Here is a 19,066-nt window from a genome sequence, read left to right as displayed (position 1 = left end):
GCCCTCCAAGGATACCACAACCCTGAATTTTGGGTTTGTTACTCTCTGACTTTTCTTCATAGTTTGTATTACATTTGTATGAGACCCTAAACAGTATGATGATTAATATTCTGTTTTTGAATTTTGTATAAGTGGAATTGTACTATATATATATATATATATATATATAATTGTGATTATTTTATCCTTTCAACAGTGTTTTTTTTTTAAAAAAATACAAGTTTCATGTATACAGGTTTATAATTCACATCTGCATACACTACAGAGTGGTCACTACCATAAGTCTAGTTGCCATCCATCACCAGTCAGTTGACCTCCTTCATCTATCTCACTCCCCAGAGCCACCTTTCCCCTCTGATAACCATCATTCTATCCTCAGTATCTATGAGTTTATTTTTGTTGTATTTTGTTTGTTCATTTGTTTTGTTTTTTAGATTCCACTTTTGAGTGAAATCATATGGTGCTTGTCTGACTTATTTCACTTAGCATAATACCCTTACGGTCTATCCATATTGTTGCAGATGGCAAGATGTCATTCTTTTTTATGCTGAGTACTATTCCATTGTATGAATATACCACATCATCTTTATGCATCTACCTATCGATGGACAGTTAGGTTGTTTCCATATCTTGACTGTTGTAAATAACGCTGTAGTGAACATAGGGGTGCATATCTTTTTGAATTAGTGTTTTTGTATTCTTTGGATAAATACCCAAAAGTGGGATATAGCTGGGTCATATGGTGGTTCTATTCTTAATATTTTGAGGAATGTCCATACTGTTTTCCACAGTGGCTGCGTCAATTTACAATCCCACCAGCAGTATACAAGGGTTCCCTTTTCTCCACATCCTCGCCAACACTTGTTTCTTTGCTTTTTGATAATAGCCATTTTAACAGGTGTTAAATGATATCTCATTTTGGGTTTTGATTTGCATTTCCCTAATAGTGATGGTGAGCGTTCATGTGCCTATTGGCCATATGTATGTCTTCTTTGGAGAAATATTTATTTTGATGCCCTGCCCATTTTTTAATCGGGTTGTTTGGATTTTTTTTGTTGTTAAGTTGTGTGAGTTCTTTGTATATTTTGGGTATTAACCCCTTATCAGATATGTGGTTTGTAAATATCTTCTCCCACTCAGTAGGTTGCCTTTTGTTTTGATGATGGTTTCCTTCACTGTGCATAAGCACATTAGTTTGACGTAGTCCCATTTGTTTATTTTTGTTTTTGTTTCCCTTACCTTTGGAGTCAGATCCACAAAGATTTTGCTAAGACTGAGGTCAAGGAGCTTACCATTTATGTTTTCATCTAGGAATTTTATGGCTTCAGGTCTCACATTCAAGCCTTTAATCCATTTTGAGTTAATTTTGTGTATGGTATAGGATAGTGATACAGTTTTTTTCTTTTGCATGTGGCTGTTCAGTTTTCCCAACACCATTTATTGAAGACGGTCCTCCATTGTACACTCCTGTTGTAGATTAATTGTCCATATCTGTGTGGGTTTATTTCTGGGCTCTCAGTTCTGTTCCATTGATCTGTGTGTCTGTTTTTGTACCAGTACCACACTTAAAAAAATTGGAGTATAATTAATGTACAGTGTTATAATAGTTTCAAATGTATAATACAGTGATTCTATAATTCTTTACATTTCTCGGTGCTCCTCAAGATAAGTACCCTTAATCCCCTTTATCTATACCATACTGTTTTGATTGTTGTAGCTTTATAGTCTAGTTTGAAATCAGGTAGCATGATACTTCCAGCTTTCTTCTTTCTCAAGATTGTTTTGGCTGTTCCAGGTTTTTTATAGTTCCATACAAATTTTAGAATAATTTGTTTTAGTTCTGTGAAGCATGCCAATGGAATTTTGATAAGTATTGCATTGAATCTGTATTACTTTGGGTAGTGTGGACATTTTAACAATCTGAATTCTTCCAATCCATGAGCATGGAATATGTTTCCATGTATTTGTGTCTTCAATTTCTTGATTTTAAAAGTCATTCATTTTGATTAGAAAACCATAGAGAACTATCAATTGTTAATTTCCATTGCTCTGTAACATTTCATTTATGAGTATAATGTAATTTATCCCATTACCTGTTCTTGGATATAAGGGCCTTTTTCGGGCCAGGATTTTCAAAATTTCACGCAGTATTGTTGTGGACATTCTTGTGCTTGTTTCCTGGTGCACATATTACAAGTCCCCATAGATTTTACACTGAGAAGTAGAATTGCTATATTACAGGGTACGTGCATCTTCAACTTCACTAGACAATGATAAAGTGTTTTCCAAGGTATTCATACCAGTTTTTATTAAGGTATTTGTATTCCCACTAGCAGTGAAAGAGTTTCTGTTCTACATTTTCTCTGACACTTTGGTATTATCAGAATTTTTAAGTTTTTTTTTTTTTAAGATTTTATTTATTCATTTAACAGAGAAAGCAAGAGAGAGAGAGAGAGCACGCACAAGCAGGGGGAGCGGCAGGCAGAGGGAGAGGGAGAAACAGGCTACCCGCTGAGCAGGGAGCCCAATGTGGGTCTCGATCCCAGGACCCCAGGATCATGACCCAAGCCAAAGGCAGATGCCCAACCGACTGAGCCACCCAGCTGCCCCAAAGTTTTTAAGTTTTGCTGATTTATATAAAGTAGTATTTTACTGAGATTTTCATTTTCACTTCTGAATATTATTAAATTTTAACATCTTTTACATATATTAGTCATTTGAATTTTATCTTCTGTTAAATACTGCTCATGTCTTTTGTCATTTTTCTATTGGATTGTTTGCCTTTTTCTTATTATTTTTAGGAGTTCTCCGTATTAGTTACATGTGTTGGGAGCATCTTTTTCCAGTTTCTGATTTGTAGTTTTTCATGTTTAATGTCTTTTGATCAAAATTTTTTTATTTTTCTTGTTGATTTTTCCTTAATGGATTCTTTTTGTTTTGTTTATGAGATATTTCCCTAAATGAAGATCTTAAAGCTCTTCTCCTATTAGAGAAAAAATAACTATCTTCTTCTCATGGGGATAAAGTTTGACTTTCGCATTTTATTGGGAGTTGAGTTTTTCTGTGTTGTGAGGTGACGATTCACTTTCCTTTTCCCAGATTGATAATCACTTGTCCCAAGACCAGTTACTGAAGTTTACCTTTTTCCTACTGATGTCTTTGCCATTTGCTGCCATATTCACATGGGCCTGTTTGTGGGCTGTCTTTTCTATTCCATTGATTCCCCCCACCCCATTGTTTAACAAAGTACAGTCGGTTCTTGATTCTTGTTTTTTATGGTACTTATGTAAAGTTGCCATGAACACTGAATGAGTGAATATGGAAGCATTGCTCCTACAGGAGATACAAGGTTAGGTTCCTGCCAGCTTCTGATCATAACATTTTTGTCAACTGATTGCTACATTTTTTTTAAACTTTTTTTTTTTACTTCTTTTTTTTTTTGAAGATTTTATTTATTTGACAGAGAGAGACAGCGAGAGAGGGAACACAAGCAGGGGGAGTGGAAGAGGGAGAAGCAGGCCTCCCACCGAGCAGGGAGCCCTATGTGGGGCTCAATCCCAGGACCCTGGGATCATGACCTGAGCTGAAGGCAGATGCTTAACGACTGAGCCACCCAGGAGCCCCTTTTTTTTACATTTTTGTATGTGTGTCTGTTTAAAGACGCGTTATTCAATATATACTGTTGGGTTATTAACTTTGAATTCAGAGTGGATAGCACTGATAGTTCATGCCGCAGTAAATCTTATCTAACATGGATTTTCTCCATATGGCATACCACAGGCTTCTTGTGCGTAAGAAGACTAGGCAGCACTTCCGCAGTTCACTTTGGAGCCGTTTTCAGTAGTGAATTCACCAACCAAAAACACACAAAAATGTGAAAAACATGGCACTAAATCACGAAAAGGGCACTTGTTTACAGTAGGAGAGCTGACGCAGGATGACAGAGTGCGGCCCTGTTCTATCTCAGCGGGAAGCATGCACGTTGGACACCTCAAATTAGTATCTACAAATAACTAGGAACATGCTGCAAGTACTGATTTTGGGGTTAGAAACAAATTTTATGGAGTGGGCCAATTTGCAAATAATGCTGTAATAATGACGCTCGATTATACTATGAAATCTCGTGAGAAGCAGTTTTTCAGGACACCATTACCTTCAGCACTTTTTTTCCCTCTTTCATGCTTACACATGTCTTTATAACATTTTAAGAGAATAACTTACACATGTCTTTATAACATTTTATTTTAAGAGAATAACTTAATGCAATGGATCTCTCAGATACTAAGTTCTGATTGCTAAATGCCATTGTCTCAATAAAAACACTTTTTGTTAGAGAATATTTTTATTTATAATCTCAGTATCATTATTTAGTTCATAGATAAATGAATTTTAGGAAAGAATTGCAGCCCTTAAAATGTTGAAAACAAGTGTAAATTATTAAACTCTTATTATTGTGACTTTTGTGTGAGGATCATATTTTCTCATAGGCACTCTTAGTAACTTAGGGCGTAAGTTTTGTAAAGGCAAGTGCCCTTTGGAGGTTTTTAAAATGTTAATTTTAAAATTAACTCTATTAATTCCTCATCCATTAGTGATATTTCTCCATGTGAACATAGGTAAAGGAGTCCAAGAAAGATAAATGAAGATTGTATACTTCATAAATCAAACCTCTCACAAAATGCATTTATTGAGACTTGGCTAGTTTATCCCTTACTCACCATTTAAGATTTTTTTTTTTTTTTTTTTTTTATTCATGAGAGACAGAGAGAGAGAGAGAGGGAGGCAGAGGGAGAAGCAGACTTCCCGCGGAGCAGGGAGCCCGATGCGGGACTTGATCCCAGGACTCTGGGATCATGACCTGAGCCGAAGGCAGACGCTTAACCATCTGAGCCACCCAGGCGCCCTCACCATTTAAGATTCTTAAGTGAATTGTTGGTGTTAATTTGATAAGTGTGCTGAGAGAGTAATAACCAGAAATTTTGGGCTTCACCTATGTTCATCTTTTTTTACATACACAGCATATATTTTATTCCTTAATTTTTTGAAATATTTTTATTGTGGTAAAATATAAAATGTACCATTTAAGCAACATTTTTAAGTGTATAGTTCAGTGGCATGAAGTACATTCATGGTGCCATCCCTCTCCAGAACTTTTGCATGTTCCCAAACTGAAACTCTGTCTTCATGAATCAGGAACTCCTTATTCCCCACTCTTCCCTAGCCCCTGGCAACCATCATTCTACTTTCTGTCTCTATGAATTTGGCTACTCCAGCTACCTCATATAAGCATAACCATATGGTATTTGTCTTTTTATATCTGGTTTCTTTCACTTAACATTGTCTTCAAAGTTCATTCATGTGTCACAATTTCTTTCCTTTTCAAAGCTAAATAATATTCCATCATATGGATAGACCACATTTTCCTTATCCACTCATCCATCCATGGGTAGTGGGGTCATTTTCATCTTTTGGCTGTTGTGAATAATGCTGCTATGAACATTGGTGTACAAGTCTTCCCAAGTCCAAGCTTTCAGTTTTTTTATATATCTACAAGTAGGATTGCTGGATCATACCGTAATTACAGGTTTAATTTTTTGAGGAACTGCCATGCTGTTTTCCACAGCAGCTATACCATTTTACATTCTCACCAGAAAGGCACGTATATTCATCTTTAGTTACTGAACAGTGCCTATTGTTCTGAAGTATGGCAGAAATCATTAGCTTTTGTGTATGAAATGTAAAGTATATGGATACTAAAATAATCGGTATTAAATTTGTTGTGGCTATAGTTTTTGCAGAAGAATTTAACTTGTGCTAGGTAGCAAGTATTTCTGACTGCTCCTGATTCATTTCTCTATCATTTCATCTCTTATTTTTGGAATCTCCATGGAGAGGTACACATAATTATGCATTTCAGTGGTAGCTACGAAGCATTTTTGTTCACAAGTACTCAGATCTCCGAGTTTATTAATAAACCTGCTTTTTTTTATTTTGTAAAATACATTTGATATACACACTCAGAAGTGATTAGAAAACTCATTGATTAGCACATTTATGGAGTGCCAATTATATGCAAAATTCCAGCCCTTGATAGATACAAAGAAGCATTATGGTATGGTCATTTCCCTCAAGATCTATACAGTCTAAGGCCATGAGACACAAACACGTGAAAATCACATCACTGTGCACAGTTCAAATGATAATGGCATGTGGGACAAAAATGATGCCATGCCAACATGTGATTGATTAATTGCCCACTGAATGTTTTAGGCAACAGATTCCATGAGCTCAGCTCAAAGGAAACAGATCATTATGGCAGGCAATATCTGAAAACCTTTATCTGTGAAGTATATTCTGAGCAAGGTGTTGAAGAATACATAAAATTAAGTGGCACTAATTGGCATAGTCCCGGGACCAAAAAAAATTAGATCAAATCTATTTAACAAAAATATACCCCCAGGTGTATATTAATGCTCCCATGCTCCCGGGGTAGTGATGGTGGTAGTGATAGGGGTAGCAGTAGAAGCAATAGTAAATGGGTATTTATTAAGTGCTTTCTAGGTGCCAGACACTGTGCTAAACACTTTTTACCCGTTTTATCTCCATTCTTTAGCAACCCTATGAGCTATGAGCTAGGGGCTATCTCTTACCCCTTTTTATGGACAAGACTCAGAGAACCCAAGTAATTTGCCCACCACCACACAGAGTAGTGGAGTCAGTCCTGACTTACCTCCAGGCAGTTTGGTTTTAGAATGGCAGGTGTTACCCTTGGGCAATACCTCCATGACACTAAATGTGAAGGGGCTAGTGAATTTTTTTTTTTTTTTAATGACTTGTAAACTTTGCAACTTCTCTGTGTGGCTGATGTTTAACATTCTGGTAATCCCTGGTTATGAGCCAGAATGGTTTGTAAACAACTCTAGAAGGTTGCATGCAGAGTAGTGAACTAGTAGTTTGTTCCTAGTAAGGCCTTGTTTTAACTTGATAACTTCTGTAGGTGTTCAGGAGGAGAGATAATGGGGGTAATCTCTTCTGTAAACAGCTGAGTAATGACCTTAAACTTGTGTATTCACAGCTGAAAGATAGCCTGCGTATATGATTTTCTTCTAATGAAAACTACTCTGTTCAAGAAACTAATATCCGGGCGCCTGGGTGGCTCAGATGGTTAAGCATCTGCCTTCGGCTCAGGTCATGATCCCGGGGTCCTGGAATCGACTCCCGCATCAGGCTCCCTGCTCAGAAGGGGGCCTGCTTCTTCCTCTCCCTCCGCTGCTCCCCCTGCTTGTGTTCTTTCACTCTCTCTGTCAAATAAATAAATAAAATCTTTAAAAAAAAAAGAGAGACTAATATCCATTGCTTTTTGGTGAGAACAGGAAGTTGATAATTTTTGCGCCTTTGGTGACTAGACCAGTCAGTCCTGCTACTTAGTTTTGTGGTTCGGGTACATTGATATGGTTATAAGAGGTGTTTTGGCTGTAAAGGTTTTCAGTTATTTTAATAAGTTGTATTTCTATGATTTGTGTGTGATGCCATATACTGTTGACATGAAATATTCTTGTTTTTAGTAAAGATAGCATGCATGACTCAACAGAGTAGGGGTACAAAAAGTATGACTTAGCATGCTGATTGGGCCATGGAAACCCAAACAAGTCACCACAGTTTAGTGTCCTGTGAACAGAGATAAGTATTAGTTTGTCTATTTCAGAAGGTGGTTATGGAAATTACTAGGCTTTAAAAGATTGTGAATCTCGGTGTGGGGACACTTGGCTTTTGGGGAACTTCAACTCAAGAATAAATGTATCTACCTCTTGAATTTTGAGTGAGTGCAACATTAAAGCCTTGAGATTTTCCCAAATGGAATCTGGCCGCATAGAAAGGTAGGGCTGGATGCAAATTTGTTGGTGAAGGAGTCGAGAGGGGAAATTAAGAGGGGAACTCTCCTTAGAAGCCATTGAAGTAAAGGGTATAGTGAATGTTAAACTTTTTTCATTGTTCTTGTGATTGCTGAAAGTGTATGGAAAGTGCTTTTTTTTTTTTTTTTTTTTATTTCAGAATGCCTGATTTCATAGGATATAGACAACTCACTTAAGCCAACATTTCTGGACAGTAAGAAGCTGTGCAAATCAAGAAAGAAGTGCTTAGAAATATTTTCACATAAGGAGGTACTTAAGTCTAAATAGCAGTATTTTCTTTTTTATGTATGTGTTTATTTTTATTTTATTTTTTAAATAGCAGTGTTTTCTTAACTTTTGTCTTCTCAAATACTTTTCCATCAAAATCATAAAATTCGTGGGCTAGAGCATTCAGATCAGAAATTTCAAGTGCTGTGTTTACATCTAGTAGACCCTGGGCATGACAGGAAGTCACGTTTGCTAACGTGCTGTTGTAGATGAGAAAACAGACTCTTTGTCCAACATCAGACGTGCTGCGTGTACAGTGTAGTTCTTTAGTAGACGATACAGACAGCTCTGAAGTCCTACCTGCCCATAGCATAGAGTCACAGTTTTATGTACATCTTTGGTACCACTAATAATAATGAAGTAAATGAATCTGGGTTAGATATTTCAATGTCTGTCATGCTCTTAAGGTGAAGCCAAGTGCTGTGCTAAGTGAAGAGAGTAGCAGTGCCCTACTAAAAAAGCATAATCCCAAGGACCGACCAAGAGTCAGAATTCACATTTCATTTGGCAATGTTGGGTTTGTTTGGGGGTTTTTTGCTGGTTTTTTTTTTTTTTAATCGTCTACCAAGAAGAGTTGATGTGCCACATTATTACACTTGGATGTAGTTTAGTGTACAGCTGAGACTGAGAAACAGGGTGGTTCAGAGTAGGGTGTGAAATTGTGGTGGCATGGTGTGTTCTGATAATGGATTTATCAGCTACAGTCAAGTTGGGGACTTGGAATGCCCAGAGTAAATTTATGAATTACTGAACTGTAATTCTATAGACTAATTCTGAAGCTTTATAGTTTATTTTCCTTGTTTTTCATCCAAAGAAGCCATCCACTTAGGTGTATTAAGTAATGGTCAGGGGAGGTTAAGTAAGATAAAATTGCAGGTATACGTACTGTATGATAAATGAAAGTAGAAGTCATACAGGATGACACTGTCTAGCTTAATGATATTGCCTTGGACAGTGTCCCTGAAGTGTTTTTATGGGTGAGATAGCTGCCATTTATGACTTTAGCTGCAAAAGCTTGTTAATGGAATACTTTACAAACTTTAAAAATGATTATTATGTAGATATGTATTTACTGATATAGAAAGTTTTTCATGAGCTATTTAGCAAAAAGGCAGGTTACACAAGGACCTAAAAGTGAATCAGTTTTGTTTTAAAAAAAATGTATCATGGAATATTATGCAGCCATCAAAGGGAATGAGATCTTGCCATTTGCAACGACGTGGATGGAACTGGAGGGTGTTATGCCGAGCGAAATAAGTCAATCAGAGAAAGACATGTATCATATGACCTCACTGATACGAGGAATTCTTAATCTCAGGAAACAAACTGGGGGTTGCTGGAGTGGGGGGTGGGGTGGGAGGGATGAGGTGGCTGGGTGATAGACATTGGGGAGGTTATGTGCTATGGTGAGCGCTGTGAATTGTGCAAGACTGTTGAATCATAGATCTGTACCTCTGAAACAAATAATGCAATATATGTTAAGAAAAAAAAAAAAAGAAGAAGATAGTAGGAGGGGAAGAATGAAGGGGGCGAAATCAGACGGGGAGACGAACCATGAGAGACTATGGACTCTGAGAAACAAACGGAGGGTTCTAGACGGGTGGGGGGATGGGTTAGCCTGGTGATGGGTATTAAAGAAGGCACGTTCTGCATGGAGCACTGGGTGTTATGCACAAACAATGAATCATGGAACACTACATCAAAAACTAATGATGTAATGTATGGTGATTAACATAACAATAAAAAAGTTTAAAAAAAAATGTATCTACATAGCATGGAAAAATGGCCCAGAAAAAACACACACCATTAGGTGCATCCTCAGGCTTAACCTACTTGCTAAATCTGTTGACCAAAGCTTCCTGGTTTGGCTGTGGCTCTAAATATGCTATGATATGCTTCAGATATGAAAGCTTTTGGTAACACTTAGTTATATGCTTAGCTCACCTAATAAAAAGGGAAACTATACCTAAATGAAAACTATATGGGGTTATAGGTTTTTTGCTAATTTTCAATTGGAAATTTTAAAAAATTCAGAATGTCTATCACTTGTATTTTTTAAAACATTTAGAAAGAAGCTTATTTTTTTTATTATGTTAATCACCATACATCACATCATTAGTTTTTGATGTAGTGTTCCATGATTGTTTGCATATAACACCCAGTGCTCCATGCAGAACGTGCCCTCTTTAATACCCATCCCCAGGCTAACCCATCCTCCCACCCCACCCCCCCAGAACTCTCAGTTTGTTTCTCAGAGTCCATAGTCTCTCATGGTTTGTCTCCCCCTCCGATTTCCCCCCTTCATTCTTCCCTTCCTTCTATCTTCTTCTTCTTCTTCTTTTTTTTAGCATATAATGTATTATTTGTTTCAGAGGTACAGGTCTGTGATTCAATAGTCTTACACAATTCACAGCGCTCACCATAGCACATAACCTCCCCAGTGTCTACCACCCAGCCACCCCATCCCTCCCACCCCCCACGACTCCAGCAACCCTCAGTTTGTTTCCTGAGATTAAGAATTCCTCATATCAGTGAGGTCATATGATACATGTCTTTCTCTGATTGACTTATTTTGCTCACCATAATACCCTCCAGTTCCATCCACATCATTGCAAATGGCAAGATTTCATTCCTTTTGATGGCTGCATAATATTCCATTGTATATATATACCACATCTTCTTTATCCATTCATCTGTCGATGGACATCTTGGCTCTTTCCATAGTTTGGTTATTGTGGACATTGCTGCTATAAACATTGGGGTACACGTACCCCTTCGGATCCCTACATTTGTATCTTTGGGGTAAATACCCAGTAATGCAATTGCTGGATCGTATGGTAGCTCTATTTGCAGCTTTTTGAGGAACCTCCATACTGTTTTCCAGAGTGGCTGCACCAGCTTGCATTCTCACCAACAGTGTAGGAGGGTTCCCCTTTCTCTGCATCCCCACCAACATCTGTCATTTCCTGACTTGTTAATTTTAGCCATTTTGACTGGTGTGAGGTGATATTTCATTGAGGTTTTGATTTGGATTTCCCTGATGCTAAGTGATGTTGAGCAATTTTTCATGTGTCTGTTGGCCATTTGGATGTCTTCTTTGGAAAAATGTCTGTTCATGTCTTCTGCCCATTTCTTGATTGGATTATTTGTTCTTTGGGTGTTGAGTTTAATAAGTTCTTTATAGATTTTTGATACTAGCCCTTTATCTGATATGCCATTTGCAAATATCTTCTCCCATTCTGTCGGTTGTCTTTTGGTTTTGTTAACTATTTCCTTTGATGTGCAAAAGCTTTTTATCTTGATGAAGTCCCAATAGTTCATTTTTGCCCTTGCTTCCCTTGCCTTTGGCGATGTTTCTAGGAAGAAGTTGCTGCGGCTGAGGTCGAAGAGGTTGCTGCCTGTGTTTTCCTCTAGGATTTTGATGGACTCCTGTCTCACATTTAGGTCTTTCATCCATTTTGAGTCTATTTTTGTGTGTGGTGTAAGGAAATGGTCCAGTTTCATTCTTCTGCATGTGGCTGTCCAATTTTCCCAACACCATTTGTTGAAGAGACTGTCTTTTTTCCATTGGACATTCTTTCCTGCTTTGTCGAAGATTAGTTGACCATAGAGTTGAGGGTCCATTTGTGGGCTCTCTAGTCTATTCCATTGATCTATGTGTCTGTTTTTGTGCCAGTACCATACTGTCTTGATGATGACAGCTTTGTAATAGAGCTTGAAGTCCGGAATTGTGATGCTGCCAGCTTTGCTTTCAACATTCCTGTGGCTCTTTGGGGTCTTTTCTGGTTCCATACAGATTTTAGGATTATTTGTTCCATTTCTTTGAAAAAAGTGGATGGTATTTTGATGGGGATTGCTTTGAATGTGTAGATTGCTCTAGGTAGCATTGACATCTTCACAATATTTCTTCTTCCAATCCATGAGCATGGAACGTTTTTCCATTTCTTTGTGTCTTCCTCAATTTCTTTTATGAGTATTTTGTAGTTTTCTGAGTACAGATTCTTTTCCTCTTTGGTTAGATTTATTCCCAGGTATCTTATGGTTTTGGGTGCAGTTGTAAATGGGATAGACTCCTTAATTTCTCTTTCTTCTGTCTTGTTGCTGTATAGGAATGCCACTGATTTCTGTGCATTGATTTTATATCCTGCCACTTGACTGAATTCCTGTATGAGTTCTAGCAGTTTTGGGGTGGAGTCTTTTGGGTTTTCCACATAAAGTATCATATCATCTGCAAAGAGTGAGAGTTTGACTTCTTTGCTGATTTGGATGCCTTTTATTTCTTTTTGTTGTCTGACTGCTGTGGCTAGGACTTCTAGTACTATGTTAAATAGCAGTGGTGATAGTGGACATCCCTGCTGTGTTCCTGACCTTAGGGGGGAAGCTCTCAGTTTTTCCCAATGAGAATGATGTTCGCTGTGGGTTTTTCATAGATGGCTTTTATGATATTGAGGTATGTACCCTCTATCCCTATACTCTGAAGAGTTTTGATCAAGAAAGGATGCTGTACTTTGTCAAATGCTTTTTCTGCATATTGAGAGGATCACATGGTTCTTGTTCTTTCTTTTATTAATGTATTGTATCACATTGATTGATTTGCGGATGTTGAACCAACCTTGCAGCCCAGGGATAAATCCCACTTGGTCGTGGTGAATAATCCTTTTAATGTACTGTTGGATTCTATTGGCTAGTATTTTGGTGAGAATTTTTGCATCCATGTTCATCAAGGATATTGGTCTATAATTCTCCTTTTGGATGGGGTCTTTGGTTTGGGGATCAAGGTAATGGTGGCCTCATAAAACGAGTTTGGAAGTTTTCCTTCCATTTCTATTTTTTGGAACAGTTTCAGAAGAATAGGTATTAATTCTTCTTGAAATGTTCGGTAGAATTCCCCTGGGAAGCCATCTGGCCCTGGGCTTTTGTTTGTTGGGAGATTTCTGATGCCTGCTTCAATTTCCTTAGTGGTTATAAGTCTATTCAGGTTTTCTGTTTCTTCCTGAACTTTCTTCAGTTTTGGTAGTTGATACATGTCTAGGAATGCATCCATTTCTTCCAGATTATCTAATTTGCTGGCTTAGAGTTGCTCATAATATGTTCTTATAATTGTTTGTATTTCTTTGGTGTTGGTTGTGATCTCTCCTCTTTCATTCATGATTTTGTTGATTTGGGTCATTTCTCTTTTCTTTTTGATAAGTCTGGCCAGGGGTTTATCAATCTTGTTAATTCTTTCAAAGAACCAGCTCCTAATTTTGTTGATCTGTTCTACTGTTCTTTTGGTTTCTATTTCATTGATTTCTACTCTGATCTTTATTATTTCTCTTCTCCTGCTGGGTTTAGGCTTTATTTGCTGTTCTTTCTCCAGCTCCTTTAGGTGTAGGGTTAGGTTGTGTATTTGAGACCTTTCTTGTTTCTTGAGAAAGGCTTGGATTGCTATATACTTTCCTCTTAGGACTGCCTTTGCTGTATCCCAAAGATTTTGAATACTTGTGTTTTCATTTTCATTGGTCTCCATGAATTTTTTTAATTCTTCTTTAATTTCCTGGTTGACCCATTCATTCTTCAGTAGGATGCTCTTTAGCCTCCATGTATTTGAGTTCTTTCCGACTTTCCTCTTGTGATTGAGTTCTAGTTTCAAAGCACTGTGGTATGAAAATAGGCAGGGAATGATCCCAGTCTTTTGGTACCGGTTGAGACCTGATTTGTGACCTAGGATGTGATCGATTCTGGAGAATGTTCCATGGGCACTAGAGAAGAATGTGTATTCTGTTGCTTTGGGAAGGAATGTTCTGAATATATCTGTGAAGTCCATTTGGTCCAGTGTATCATTTAAAGTCTTTATTTCCTTGTTGATCTTTTGTTTAGATGATCTGTCCATTTCAGTGAGGGCGGTGTTAAAGTCCCCCACTATTACTGTATTGTTGTCGATGTGTTTCTTTGCTTTTGTTATTAATTGGCTTATATAATTAGCTGCTCCCATGTTAGGGGCATAGATATTTACAATTATTAGATCTTCTTGTTGGATAGACCCTTTAAGTATGATATAGTGTCCTTCCTCATCTCTTATTATAGTCTTTGGTTTAAAATCTAATTTGTCTGAGATGTAATGTATGGTGATTAACATAACAATAAAAATTTTTTTTAAAAATCTAATTTGTCTGATATAAGGATTGCCACCCCAGCTTTCTTTTGGTGTCCATTAGCATGGTAAATGGTTTTGCACTCCCTCACTTTCAATCTGGAGGTGTCTTTGGGTCTAAAATGAGTCTCTTGCAGACAGCATATCGATGGGTCTTGTTTTTTTATCCAATCTGATACCTGTGTCTTTTGATTGGGGCATTTAGCCCATTTACATTCAGGGTAACTATTGAAAGATAGGAATTTAGTGCCATTGTATTGCCTGTAAGGTGACTCTTACTGTATATTGTCTGTGTTCCTTTCTGGTCTCTGTTGCTTTTAGGCTCTCTCTTTGCTTAGAGGAGCCCTTTCTATATTGTAGGGCTGGTTTCGTGTTTGCAAATTCCTTTAGTTTTTGTTTGTCCTGGAAGCTTTTTATCTCTCCTTCTATTTTCAATGACAGCCTAGCTGGATATAGTGTTCTTGGCTGCATATTTTTCTCATTTAGTGCTCTGAATATATCCTGCCAGTCCTTTCTGGCCTGCCAGGTTTCTGTGGATAGGTCTGTTGCCAATCTAATGTTTCTACCGTTGTCAGTTACAGATCTCTTCTCTCGAGCTGCTTTCAGGATTTTCTCTTTGTCTCTGAGACTCGTAAGTTTTACTATTAGATGTCGGGGTGTTGACCTATTTTTATTGATTTTGAGGGTGGTTCTCTGTGCCTCCTGGATTTTGATGCCTGTTTCCTTCCCCAAATTAGGGAAGTTCTCTGCTATGATTTGCTCCAATATACCTTCTGCCCCTCTCTCTCTTTCTTCTTCTTCTGGGATCCCAATTATTCTAATATTGTTTCATCTTATGGTATCACTTATCTCTCGAATTCTGCCCTCGTGGTCCAGTAGTTGTTTATCTCTCTTTTTCTCAGCTTCTTTATTTTCCATCATTTGGTCTTCTATATCACTAATTCTCTCTTCTGCCTCATTTATCCTAGCAGTTAGAGCCTCCATTTTTGATTGCACATCATTAATAGCCTTTTTGATTTAGACTTGTTTAGATTTTAGTACTTTTATTTTTCCAGAAAGGGTTTCTCTAATATCTTCCATGCTTTTTTCAAGCCCAGCTAATATCTTTCAAATCATCATTCTGAACTCTAGTTCCGACATCTTACTAATGTCCCTATTGTTTAGGTCCCTGGCAGTCAGTACTGCCTCTTGTTCTTTTTTTTGAGGTGATTTTTTCTGTCTTGTCATTTTGTCCAGAGGAGAATAGATGAGTGAGAGAACAAAATGCTAACAGGGTAACAACATCCCCCTGAAAATATACACTAAACAAATCAGAAGAGACCTGAAACTGGGGGAATAGAAAGGGAAAGAAAGAAAAAAGAAAAAAAAAAAAAAGAAAAAGAAAAATATAAAAACAAACAAACAAACAAACAAAAAAACCAGACCAGAATATGATCAGATATGATCAGGCTGGTGCATAGATCAGTGCCACACACTAGATTTTGGGCATATTTCGGTCTGTTAGAAGAAAGTGCCTCCCAAAATTTTAAAGAAAGAAAAACTTATATATGTACAAAAATAAGGATTAATACAATGAAGGGATGGAATATGACTGTAATGAAAATTATAAAAGATTTTATAAAAGGAATTGATAAGATAAGAAGTTCGTTGAAAAAAGAAGATGATTTAAAAAAAAAAAGGGAGAGAATGTGATCAGGCAGGAGACTAGAACAAAGCCATACACTAGAGATTAAGGGTATATTTTGGTCTGTTAGAAGAAACGGTATCCCAAAATTTTAAAGAGAGAACAACTTATATATATATATACCAAAAATAAGGTTAACTACTATGAAGGGATAGAATATGACTCTAAAAATGAAAAATAAAAAAGATTTTCTAAAAAAGGGATTGATAAGATGTTGGTTGAAAAAGGGAAAAAGAAAAATTCAAAAAAAGAAAAGAAAAAGGAAGTTAAAAAAAATTAACTTTGAAAGACTGAAGAATCATGGTAAAAAAGCCATGGATTCTATGTGCGTTATTCCCCTAGTGCTAGAGTTCTGCCGTTCTCATTGATCAGTAAACTTGGTCTTGGCTGGCTGTTCTCGCTGATCTTCTGGGGGAGGGGCCTGTTGCCGTGTTTCCCAAATGTGTTTGCTGGAGGCAGAATTGCCCCGCCCTTGCCATGTCCGGGCTAAGTAATCTGCTAGGGTTTGCTCTCGGGAGCTTTTGTTCCCTGCAAGCTTTCTGTATAGCTTTGGAGGACGAGAGTGAAAACGGTGGCCTCCCAATCTCCACCCCGGAGGAGCCGAGAACTCGGGGCCTCACTCCTCAGTGAGCCCCCAGAGAAAAGCAGTCAGTCACTCCCGTCTCCCCGGTCTCCGGCCGCACTCTGTGCTCCCCCGGCCTGTGACCGAGCTTTTCTACCTCTGGCACCCGACCCCGTGTGGAGTCTCCAAACCCAGCAGATCCCTGCGGTGTGCTCCCGCGCCGCTCCTCCCGGGGGAGGAAGGGGAGTCTCCCCGGATCTGCCGCTTGTTGGGTCCCTGCTGGAGGAGCAGTGGCCCGACTGTGCCGCGGATCATGGTTTATGGCAACCCCGATCTGAGAGCCCGCGCCTGGGCTCCGTCTCTGCAGCCGGCTTCCCCGCTCTGATACCTGGGAGCTCTGCCACACTCAGGCACCCCCGGTCTTTCTGTGACCCTGAGGGTCCTGAGACCACACTGTCCCGCGAGGGTTCCACCCCCTGCTTAGCCACTGGAGCGATGTCGCTCAGCATAGCTGACTTCTAAAAGTTCCGATTTTGTGCTCCAGGGCTCTATCACTTGCCAGAAGCGGCCGTCGGAGGCCCCCTCCCCCGCCGTCTATCTTCCCAAATATCGCCTTGGGTTCACTTCTCCGCACATCCTACCTTCCAGAAAGTGGTCGCTTTTCTGTTCAGAGAGTTGCTGCTATTCTTTTCTTTGATCTCCTGTTGAGTTTGTAGGTGTTCAGAAAGGTTTGATCCCTATCCAGCTGAATTCCTGAGACCAGATGAAATCCAGGTCTCCTACTCTTCTGCCATCTTGCTCCTCCTAGAAGGAAGCTTATTAATAGACCTTTATTCATTCATTTATTTAATCTTTCCTGAAGGGAAAAATATATAACATACCTATATACTTTCCCAGAGTAATTATGTTTTATTGGGGTGCACTTATGCTGAAAATCAGAAAGATTTAGAAAATGAAACAGACTGGAGTCCCAGCTACCTAAAATGTCTAAGAATCTGGCAGCGTTTGGGTATAGTGGGGATTTTTCTAAAAAGGAAGCTCTCTGGTGATGATATTAGGAGTCCACAAAGCAAAAGTTAAGTGGGCTTTAAAAAGAACAAACTTGCAAAAATTGAGAAAGCTACTAATCTAAGAGATTTCTTTGAAGCTATTCAGGAGATTTTCCTCTTTAGACTTCTTTTGTCAACCTCTTCCCCCTACTCACACCCCCAAATTCAGCCTATAAATTTCTCTTTTGACCTTTTTAAAAAAGAATAAGATATAAAACTCTCTTTCTAAACACTTGGTGTTTCTTCATCAGTTGTCCCTCTTCTTCCATCTGAGCTTCTCAAAGGCTGGTCTATAATCAGTCTTCACTTATCTCCTGAATTCCTCATGCTATGATTTCTACCCCCTGTCTGTACTGAAAGTGCTTCCCTTAAGAGGAACAAACTTCTAACTGCCCAGTCCTTTAGGGATTAAAAAGTTCTCATCATTTTTGATCTCTTGATATACTTGGTAAAGATCGGTGCCCTCCATCCTTGTACTGCATTCATAGCGATCTATCAAAAGTTTTCTTTTATCTCTGTAAGAGGAAGTCAAACCTGAGCAAGGTCAGTCATGAGCTGACCATGTCCACCTCCTGCCTCACCTGCTCTCCCCACATGTATTTTATATTTTAGCATATCACATCATACCATGTCTCCTGTCTCTTGTGCCTGTTCACGTTCTATTATTTCCTGTGCCTGGAATGCGCTCCTCCACCCTGTTAACTTAGTCTTCATCATCTTTCAAAATGGCTCAGGATTTACCTTCAGCCTCCTAGATCATACTTCCAAAAGTGAATCACTTCTTCTGTTTGAATTCACTATTTCTGTGTGGCTTATTTCAGGTATTGTGTTATCTCCATGTATTTCCTTCTAGACTGTGGATGCCCTGAGGGCAGAATGTGGATTGTACTCATTCACACTTTCTTTCATGTTTAGTGCAGCATTTCGCACAGATTCAATGTCTGGTTCATCTTTGTTTTTGTTTGTTTTAGGTTCGTCTTTGTTGAATGAAACTAAATGAGATGGTAAACTTTGTGAGGGCACACATTTTATGAATAAATGAATGGGCAAATAGGCCTAATGGGAACCACTTGATAAAGTGTGAAAAAACAAATAGTAGAGAAAACTAAACATATTTGTTGTCTCCATTTTTATGAAACAAATGATAAAGACATTCCTGGTCTCAGATTGTCTTGTAAAGGAAATAGGCAGCTAAGTGGAGAAAGCGGGCTGGAATGAAGTGTCATCTGGCCAAAGGACCCAGCGGTGACATTGTAGAGCCTTTGCCAAAATGTTTAATTCAAGTTCTGTTTTCAAATATTTGGTAGCAAAATATTGGCAGGTAGCTTTTAGAGTGTAGTTTTTCTGCCCTTCTCTGATGAATAGATAAGATGGGTTGGTTGTATATAAATGGGTCCATGTCAGATGACTGAAAATAATTTTCAACCACCCAGGAGTGTTTCCCTCTTCTCCATTATT

At 38.3% G+C, this 19,066-nt stretch overlaps 1 protein-coding gene across 3 annotated transcripts in view; it reads left to right on the top strand.

The window, feature by feature from the left end:
* Positions 1–19,066, top strand: part of TBCEL (tubulin folding cofactor E like) — an 88,571-nt gene that overhangs the window by 5,379 nt on the left and 64,126 nt on the right. Inside the window, exons 1-2 of one of the 3 annotated variants that reach the window (XM_078058850.1) lie at positions 7,764–7,877; positions 8,053–8,162. The exons of 1 other annotated variant lie outside the window; for it this stretch is intronic. The gene's annotated coding sequence lies outside the window, so the exon portion shown is untranslated. Of the gene's footprint in view, positions 1–7,763; positions 7,878–8,052; positions 8,163–19,066 lie in introns of those variants that run through there. One more of the 3 variants, XM_078058849.1, reaches the window with a different exon arrangement.

Source organism: Halichoerus grypus, chromosome 11, assembly GCF_964656455.1.
Source record: "Halichoerus grypus chromosome 11, mHalGry1.hap1.1, whole genome shotgun sequence".
Taxonomy (NCBI): Eukaryota; Metazoa; Chordata; class Mammalia; order Carnivora; family Phocidae; genus Halichoerus; species Halichoerus grypus.
Note: the sequence above shows the minus strand (reverse complement) of the source record. Positions and strands in the feature narration are given on the sequence as shown.